Source organism: Belonocnema kinseyi, chromosome 9 (assembly GCF_010883055.1).
Source record: "Belonocnema kinseyi isolate 2016_QV_RU_SX_M_011 chromosome 9, B_treatae_v1, whole genome shotgun sequence".
Classification (NCBI taxonomy): Eukaryota; Metazoa; Arthropoda; class Insecta; order Hymenoptera; family Cynipidae; genus Belonocnema; species Belonocnema kinseyi.
The window spans coordinates 112,204,017-112,214,522 of NC_046665.1; the positions used below are offsets into that span (position 1 = coordinate 112,204,017).

The 10,506-nt window shown below is 20.7% G+C and overlaps 1 protein-coding gene across 1 annotated transcript in view; it reads right to left on the reverse strand.

Annotated features, from left to right (window-relative positions):
• LOC117180310 (2',5'-phosphodiesterase 12) overlaps positions 1-10,506 on the reverse strand; it is a 30,336-nt gene that overhangs the window by 17,862 nt on the left and 1,968 nt on the right. The window lies entirely within an intron of this gene.

The following is a 10,506-nucleotide window of genomic DNA, read 5'->3' on the forward strand; positions in this document are numbered from 1 at the left end:
GGTTTCCAGGATTCCCGTTTCAGCGGCCACCCTGAATATTAATTGTCCACAAAAAGACGATTTTTCATCGAAATAGTAATTGAATTTTAAATTCGATTAATTAAATAATATTAAAAACATAATCACAAATTCTTGAATTTGTCTCTGAAGTTCATGAATTTGAATAATAATTCAAACTATGTTAAATTCAATTTAAAGTGCATCAAATTTATAATATTTCAAGTAAAGATATTTGATTTTAAAAAAGATAGATAAATTTTTAACCAAATAGTTGAATTTTCAACCAAAAATGGAATATTTAAATTTGTAGTTAAAAAAATTAATTTCCAATCAAAAAAGAAAAACGAATTTTCAACAAAAAAGATACATTGTGAAACAAAATATATAAAGTTTAAACGAACGACAATAAATTTATAATCCTAAATATAATAGTTGAATTTTCAAATAAAAAATATAAATTTTCAAGCAAATAGTTGAATATTGAACTATCGCAGATTCACTGAAATAGATGAATTATAAATGAAAAAGATAAATATTTAAGAAAAGAGTTTGTCTTTCCACCAAAACGATCAATTTTCAAAAACCAATATTAATTTTTAAAAAAATGAATTAAGCTAAAGTAAAGATTAATATTAAACCACGAAATACGAATTTTCAACAAAATACATGAATTTTTTAACGAAATTGTTGAATTTTCAAGCAAGAAAAATTGTGCAGTTAATAAAGAAAACATTTGATTCAAAATATTGCATTTCCAAGGCAAAAAGACGAATTTTCTACCAAACAAGTTAAATTTTTAACGAAGAAAAACGCAATTTCTGATAAAAAATTAAACTTTCAAAACAAGAAAGACGTGTTTTCAAAAAAATAAAAGGGTCCTTAACTGAGAAAGATAAATTTTTAAGAAAAAATGAAATGGAAACATTTTTAGTTCAAAAATAAATTTTTAACTAAAAAAAGTTTTTTTTTTGTTTACAAAATAGTACAATTTTCAATGAAAGAAATGAATTTTTACTAAAATAATGAATCTTTAAAAAACAGAACAACTAATTTTTAACCAAATAGTTTAATTTTCAACCAATAAGATGAATTTTTAATTAAGAAGATTAGTTCTCTACAAGAAAATGGAATAGATATATTTTCAGTTAAAATAATGGATTTTTAACAAACAAAGAAAAATAATTTTCAACGAACAAGTTATATTTTCAACAAATTTTCTGAAAAAAGTTGATCTATAAACACAAGATAGAAGATTTTTTAACCAAATAAATTAAATTGCAACTAACAAAGATAAATTTTCAAACAACAATGAAATAGTAACATATATTTTAAATAAAAAAATTAATTTTAAAAAAAAAAGTAGATTTTAAGAAAATAGTTAAATATTCAAACAAAAAGAAATCTTCAACAAAAAACATAAAATTTGCAACGAAATCGTTTAATTTTCAAGCAAAAACAATTTTGCAGTTAACGAAGAAAACATTTTTATTCAAAATGTTGCATTTTCAAGACAAAAATACAAATTTCTACAAAAAAGGTAATTTTTAACACAAAAAAGACAAGTTTTTAACGAAATAAATGAATTTTTAACTGAGAGAGATAAATTTTGAAGCAAAAATAAAAGTTAAATTTGCAGTAAAAAAAAAATTTCCCCCCAAAAAAATACAAACTTTTATCAATATACTTAAATTTTAACATAAGAAATTAATATTTAACTAAAATGATGAATCTTTAAAAAAACAAAAAACATGAATTTTTAATCAAATAGATATAATTTCCAGCCATGAAACATGTGAAAATTTATCTTTTTTTTTATAGAAAATTCATCTTTTTTGCATGAAAATTCAACGTTTTGGATAACAATTTTTTTGTTAATTGCAGAACCTTTCATGGTTCAAAATTAATTTCTTTGATTAGAAATTTAACTATTTTGTTTAAAATTTGTGTTTTTTTTTTGTTTTCTGACTATTTTGATTTTTGTTTAAATTGTACCTTTTTAGTTGAAAATTTGACTTTTTTGGAAGAAATAATTCATTTTTTTTTGTTCAAAATTCAACTATTTTGTAGAAGTTTGAAATGTCCTTTTTTTGGTTAAAAATTGAATTGTTTTGCTTAAGAATGCGATTATTTTGTTGAAAATGAATTTTGTTTCAATGAAAATTTATTTTTTCGATTTCAAAACGAAGTAGTTATATTTTCAGGAAAAAAATTAATTAAAAAAAAATATTGTTAACAAAATAGTAAACTTTTCAACAAAAAAAATTTTAAGTAAAATCCTTAACCCTTAGCAATTAAAAACATAAATATTTATACAAATAGTTCATCTTTTCAGCAAAAAAATTAATTTTTAATCAAGTCGTTGAATCATAAACCAAAAAAGATTCAAAACGTTGAAATTTCATGACAAAAAGACGAATTTTCTACAGAATCGTTGAATTTCTAAAACGAAAAAATAATTTTATAATAAAAAACAAAATCAATTTTTCACCAAATAGTGTAATTTTGATAAAAAAAGTTTAATTAAATTCATTATTTTGTTGTTGAAAATTTATTTTCTTTCTAGAAAATTGATTTTTTTTGCATTAAAATTCAACGTTTTGGATGCAAATTTTTCTTTGTTAATTTTACAAACTTTCGTGGTTCAAAATTAATGTCTTTAATTAGAAATTTAACTATTTTATTAAAAATTTGTTGTTTTTTTTTCTGTCCATGTTCGGTTTTTAATTAAATTGTACCTTTTCTATTTGAAAATTCGACTTTTTTGGAAGAAAATTAATATTTTTTTTTTGAAAATTCATCTTTTTGGTTAAAAAATCGACTATTTTGTAGAAAATTCGTGTTCTTAGTAAAAAGGACCGATTCTTGAGTTTGCAATATCCTTTTTTTGGTTAAAAATGAAATGGTTTTGATTAAATTAGCGATGGTTTGATTCAAAATGAACTTTTTTAAAATGAAAATGAATTTTTTCGATTTTAAGTTGAAGTAGTTATATTTTCAGTAAAAAAAATTAATTTTTAACAATCTTTTTTATATCAAAATTCAACTTTTTTGGACAAAAATTAATTTGTTTGTTTATTCAAAATTCAACTATTTCGTACAAATGCGTATTTTTAGTAAAGAAATGGTTATCCTGGAATTTAAAATTTCCTTTTATTAAATTAAAAATGGAGTTTTTTTACAAAAGAGATAAAGGTTTAAACTGAAAAATAAATTTAAAACAAAAAAAGTAATTTTTCCACCTAATAGTGTAATTTTTCATAAAAATATTTAAGCTTTTAACTAAAGAAGATGATTTTTCAACCAAATAGAATTATTTTTAACAAAATTCTTTATTGCTACAGAAAATCATTAAATTTTGGATGGTAATTAATTTTTTGATTTTACTTCCGAAAATGCAAAACCTTTCATTACTTAATCGAAAAGATTTTTAAAAATTAATTTAAAGTTGGTTCTAAATTCATTTTTTCGGGTGAAAATGCATCTTTTTTTTTTAGAAAATTCATTTTTTTTTGCATGAAAATTCAACGTTTTGGATGAAAATTGTTTCTTTGTTAAATGCAGAATCTTTCTTGGGTCAAAATTCATTCCTTTTATAAGAAATTTAACTATTTTGTTAAAAATTTGTTGTTTTCTTTTCAGACTGTTTCATATTTAGATTAAAATGTAACTTATTAGTTGAAAATTTGACTTTTTTGGAAGAAAATTAATTTTTGTTTTTCAAGATTCAACTATTCTGTAGAAGTTGCGGGTTTTTAGTAAAAAAAAAAGACCTATCCTTGAGTTTGAAATGTCCTTTTTTTGGTTAAAAATGCAATTGTTTTGCTTAAAATAGCGATTGTTTGGTTGAAAATTAACTTTTTTTAAAATGAAAATTAATTTTTTCGATTTTAAGATGAAGTAGTTACATTTTCAGTAAAAAAATTAATTTAAAAAAAGAAGATTGTTTAACAAAATAGTTAAATTTTTAACTAAAATAATTAACCCTTAACAATAAAAACGACAAATTTTTAAATAAATGGTTAAATTTTCTAAATAAAAAATTTTCAATCAACTCGTTGAATCTTCAACTATAAAAGATTCTGCAGTTAAAAAATAATAAACTTTTATTCAAAACGTTCAAGTTTAATGACAAAAAGACGAATTTTTCTACAGAAATGTTGAATTTCTAAAACAAAAAAATAATTTTATAATAAAAAAAAAAAGATAATTTTCTACCAAATAGTGTAATTTTTATCAAAATAGTTTACCTTTTACCCAAAAAAGAGATTTTTCAACCAAGTAAAATTATTTTTAACAAAATTGTTAATTTTCTGACAAAATAATAAAAATTGTGACTTCACCCAGAAAATTTAAAAGATTCAATTTAAATTTGGTTATAAATTCATTTTTTTGTATGTGAAAATTGATGTTTTTTCTAGAAAATTAATTTTCTTTGTTAATTTTAGAAACCTTTCGTGGTTCAAAATTAATTTCTTTAATTGGAAATTTAACTATTTTGTAGAAAATTAGTTCTTTTCTTTTCTGGCCATTTCGGTTTTTGATTAAATTGTATCTTTTCTAGTTGAAAATTCATCTTTTCGGGTTCAAAAATAAACTATTTTTCAGAAAATTCGTGTTCTTAGTAAAAAAAGAGCGATCCTTGAGTTTGAAATATCCTTTTTTTTTGGTTAAAAATGCAATTGTTTTGCTTAAAGTAGCGATTGTTTGGTTGAAAATTAACTTTTTTAAAATCAAAATAAATTTTTTCGATTTCAAAATGAACTAGTTATATTTTCAGTAAAAAAATTAATTGAAAAAAAAGATTGTTTAACGAAATAGTTAAATTTTCAAGAAAAGAAATACATTTTTTAACTAAAATGATTAATCCTTAACAAAAAAACCATGCATTTTTAAACAAATAGTTGAAAATTAGACTTCTTTGGAAGAAAATTAATTTTTTTGGCTGAAAATTAATTTTTTTGTTTCAAAGTGAAATTGTTACATTATCAGTAAAAAAATAAATTTTCAAAAAAAAAAGATTTTGTAAGAAAATAGTTCAATTTTTAAACAAAGAACAGAATTTTTAACTAAAATGATAAATCCTTAACAATAAAAAATACGTATTTTCTACATAGGCGTTGAATTTCTAAAAAGAAAAAAGAAATTTATAATAAAAAAAAATTAATTTTCCACCAAATAGTGTAATTATGAGTTAAGCTTTTAACTCAAAAAGATGATTTTTCATCCAAATACAATTCTTTTTAATAAAATTGTTTATTTCTACAGAAAATAGCATTTTTGAAAATTTTTGATGGTAAATAATCTTTTAATTTTAACCCTGGAAAATAATAATGGCATTAAATAAAAAGAAAAACCTTTTATTACTTCATGCAAGAGAATTTAAAAAATGGACTTAAATTTGGTTATAAATTCATTTTTTTAGTTGAAAATTCGACTTTTTAAACAAATAGTTAAATTTTCTAACAAAAAAAAATGTTTCAACCAACTCGATAAATCTTCAGCAAAAAAAAAAAGATTCTCAAGTTAACAAAGAATGAAATTAAATTTATAAACCGAAAAAATAAATTTATGATAAAAAAAATTTAATAGTGTGATAATAATAATAATCATTAATAGTGTAATTTTGATCAAAATAGTTTAACTTTTACCCCAATAGTTAAATTTTCAACCACGTAGAATGATTTTTACCAAACTTTTTGATTTTTTAAAAAAATAATTAAATTTTGAGAATTTTAGATTGTAAATAATATTTGGATTTAACGGCCGGAGAAGAATACTGGTATTAAAAAAAGAAAAACCTTCTATTACTTCATCCAAAAGATTTAAAAGAATTAATTTAAATTTAGTTATAAATACAGAAACTTTTGTGGTTCAAAATTAATTTCTTTGTTTGGAAATGTAACTATTTTATTAAAAATTTGTTGTTTTGTTTTCTGATTATTTCGATTTTGGATTAAATCGTACCTTTTTTAGTCGAAAATTCGACTTTTTTGGAAAAAAATTAATTTTTTTGTTAAAATTCTTTATTTATTATTTATTTTAAAATCCTTTTTATTGGTTAAAAATACAAATTTTTGGTGTTTTTTTTTTACAAAAGAGATAAATCTTTAACCGAAAAAATAAATTTATAACAAAAATAAGTAGATTTTTCACCTAATAGTGTAATTTTTTATGAAAATAGTTAAGCTTTTACCACAAGAAGATGATTTTTCAATCAAATAGAAGTCTTTTGACAAAATTGTGGATTTCTACAGAAAATAATAAAATTTTGAGAATTTTGGATAGTAAATAATCTTTTGATTTTATGTCCGAAAAAGAATAATGGCATTAAAAAAAGAAAACCCTTTTATTACTTTATCTAAAATATTTAAAGGAATTAATTTAAATTTGGATATAAATTTATAAATTCTTTTTTTCCTTTTTTGAAAATTAATCTTTTTTCCATGAAAATTCAACGATTTGGATGAACATTTTTTTTTGTTAAATGCAGAACCTTTCGTGCTTCAAACTTCATTTGTTTTATAGGAAATTTAACTATTTTGTTAAAAATTTGTTGTTTTGTTTTCTGATTATTTCGATTTTGGATTAAATCGTACCTTTTTTAGTCGAAAATTCGACTTTTTTGGAAAAAAATTAATATTTTTGGTTGAAAATTTAACTATTTTGTTTGAAATATCCTTTTTTGATTAAAAACGCAATTGTTTGGTGTTTTTTATTTACAAAAGAGATAAATCTTTAAACAGGAAAAAAATTCATAACAAAAAAATTAAATTTTCCAACTAAGAGCGTAATTTTTTATCAAAAGAGTTAAGGTTTTAACTCAAAAATATGATTTTTCAATCAAATAGAATTCTTTTTAACAAAATTATTAATTTCTACAGAAAAAAAATAAAATTTGGAGAATTTTGGGTAGTAAATAATCTTTTCATTTTACGTCCAGAAAAGAATAATGGCATTCAAATAAGAAAAACATTTTATAAAAGATTTAAAAGAATTAATTTAAATTTGGTTATAAATTCATTTTTCGTTGTTGTGAAAATTCATCTTTTAGGATGAAAATTTTTTCTTTGTTAAATGCAGAACCTTTCGTGGTTCAAAATGCATTTTCTTCTATAGGAAGACCTATAACAAAAGACTTATTCTAGTATTGGAAATAACCTTTTATTTTGTTGAAAATGCAATTGTTTATTTTTATTAATTTTTATTTACAAAAGAGATAAATCTGTAAACCGAAAATATAAATTTATAACAATAAAAGTAAAATTTCCACCTAATAGTGTAATTTTTCATCAAAACAGTTAAGCTTTTAACTAAAAAATTTAACAAAATTGTTGATTTCTACAAAAAATAATTAAATTTTGGATGGTAAATAACCTTTTGATTTTCCGTCCGAAAAAGAAAAACCTTTTATTACTTCATCCAAAAGATTTTAAAAAATCATTTAAATTTTGTTGTAAATTCATTTTTTTGGGTGAAAATTCAAATTTTTTTTTAGAAAATTCATTTTTTTTGCATGAAAATTCAACATTTTGGATGAAATTTTTTTCTGTGTTAAATGCAGAACCTTTCGTGGTTCAAAATTTATTTCTTTGATTAGAAATTTAACTATTTTGTTAAAAATTTGTTCTATTTTCTGACTGTTTCGATTTTGGATTGAATTGTACCTATTTAGTTGAAAATTCGACTTTTTTTGGAATAAAATTAATTTTTGTTTTTCAAGATTCAACTATTTTGTAGAAGATGCGTGTCTTTGGTAAAAAAAAGAGCTATCCTTGAGTTTGAAATACCCTTTTTTTGTTAAAAATGCAATTGTTTGGTTTTTTTTTATTCACAAGAGATAAATATGTAAACCGAAAAAATAAATTCATGAAAAAAAGTTAATTTTCCACGTAATAGTGTAATTTTTCATCAAAATAGATGAGCCTTTAACTCAAAAAGGTTATTGAAAATTAACTATTTTTAAATGAAAATTCATTTTTCCGATTTCAAAATTAAGTAGTTACATTTTCAGTAAAAAAATTAATTTTCAACAAATACGAAAAAAGATTTTTTCACAAAATAGTTAAAATTCCAATAAATGAAACGAATTTTTAACTAAAATTATTCACTCTTAACTATAAAAAACATGGATTTTTAAACAAATAGTTAAATTTTCTAACAAAAAAAATGTAATTTTTAACCAACTCGTTAAATTTTGAACAAAAAAAAAGATTCTTAAGTTAACAAAGAATCAAATTAAACTTATAAACAGAAAAAATAAACTTATGATAAAAAAAGGTAATTTTCCACCAAATAGTGTAATTTTGATCAAAATAGTTTAACTTTTACCCCAATATGTTGAATTTTCAACCAAGTAGAATGATTTTTACCAAAATTTTTCATTTTTTAAGAAAATTGTAAAATTTTGAGAATTTTTTATGGCAAATAATCTTTTGATTTTACGTCTGGGAAACAACAATGGCTTTGTAGAAAGAAAAACCTTTTATTACTTCACACAGAAGATTTAAAAGATTAAATAAAAAATTGGTTATAAATTCATTTTTTTGGGGGCAAAATTCACTTTTTTTTTTTAGAAAATTCAAAGTTTTGGATGAAAATTTTTCTTTGTTAAATGCAGAACATTTGGTTCAAAAAGCATTTCTTTTATAGGAAATTGAACTATTTTGTTAACATTTTTTTTGTTTTCCGATTATTTGGATCTTAGATTAAATTGTACCTTTTTAAGCTGAAAATTCGACATTTTTTGCAAGAAAATTAAAAAAAAAAGGATATTTTTAACACTAGGATAGGTATTTTTTTCTACTAAAAATACGAATTTCATACAAAACGGTTGAATTCCTAGCAAAGAAATGAATTTTGAACCACAAAAGGTTCTCCATTTAACAAAGAAGAAATTTTCATCCCAAAACGTTGAATTTTCATGCAAAAAATATGAATTTTCTAAAAAAAAGATAAATTTTCAACAACAAAATTAATTTAAAATCAAATGTAAATCAATTCTTTTAAATCTTTTGGATGAAGTAATAAAAGGTTTTTTTTTTATAAAATATTACACTATAAGTTGGAAATTTAACTTTTTTTGTTATAAATTTATTTTTTCGGTTCAAAGATTTATCTCTTTTGTGAAAAAAAAGACCAAGCAATTGCATTTTTAACTAAAAAAAGTGATATTTCAAATTCAGCGATAGGTCTTTTTTTACTAAAAACACGAATTTTATACAAAATAGTTGAATTTTGAACCAAAACAAATTAATTTTCTTCCAAAAACAAAAGCGATGAAGCTTTAAATCGAAAAAATAAATTTATAACAAAAAAAAGTAAATTTTCCACCTAATAGTGCAATTTTTCATCAGAATAGTGAAACTTTTAACTCAATGGGATGATTTTTCAACCAAATAGAATTCTTTTCTATTTTTTAATCCAAAAGATTTAAAAGAATTAATTTGAATTTGGTTATAAATTCATTTTTTTGTTTGTGAAATTTTTTTAGAAAATTCATCTTTTTTGCATGAAAATTCAACGTTTTGGATGAAAATTTTTTCTTTGTTAAACAGAGAACCTTTTCTGTTCCAAAATTTATTTCTTTTATAGGTAATTTAACTATTTTTTTAAAAATTTGATGTTTTCTGATTATTTCGATTTTAGATTTAATTGTACCTTTTTTAGTTGAAAATTCGACTTTTTTGGAAGAAAATTAACTTTTCTTTTCAAAAATCAACTATTTTGTAAAAAAATCGTGTTCTTAGTAAAAAAGACCGATCCTTGAGTTCGAAATATCCTTTTTTTTTGTTAAAAATGCAATCGTTTGGCTGAAAATTAACTTTTTTAAAATGAAAATTAATTTTTATGATTTGAAAATGAAGTAGTTATATTTTCAGTAAAAAAATTAATTTTCAACAACAAAAAAAGATTGTTTAACAATATAGTTAACTTTTTAACAATAAAAAATAAATGTTGAACTAAAATTATTAACCCTTAACAATAAAAAACATAAATATTTAAACAAATAGTTCAATTTTTCAACAAAAAAATAAATTCTTAATCAAGTCCTTGGATCTTAAACCAAAAAAGATTCTGCGGTTTACTTTTACCCCAAAAAGATGAATTTTGAATTAAGTAAAATGATTTTTAACAAAATAATAAAATTTTTGACTTCACCCAGAAGATTTAAAAGATTCAATTTAAATTTGGTTATAAATTAATTTTTTTATTGTCGAATATTGATCTTTTTTCTAGAAAATTAATTTTTTTTGTTATGAAAATTCAACGTTTTGGAAGAAAATTAATCTTTTTGGTTGAAAATTCATCTTTTTGTTTAAAAAATCAACTATTTTGTAGAAAATTTGTGTTCTTAGTAAAAAAAGACCGATCCTTGAGTTTGAAATATCCTTTTTTTTTTTGTTCAAAATGCAATCGTTTGGCTAAAAATTAATTTTTTTAAAATGAAAATTAATTTCTTCGATTTGAAAGTGAAGTAGTTATATTTTCAGTAAAAAATTTAATTTT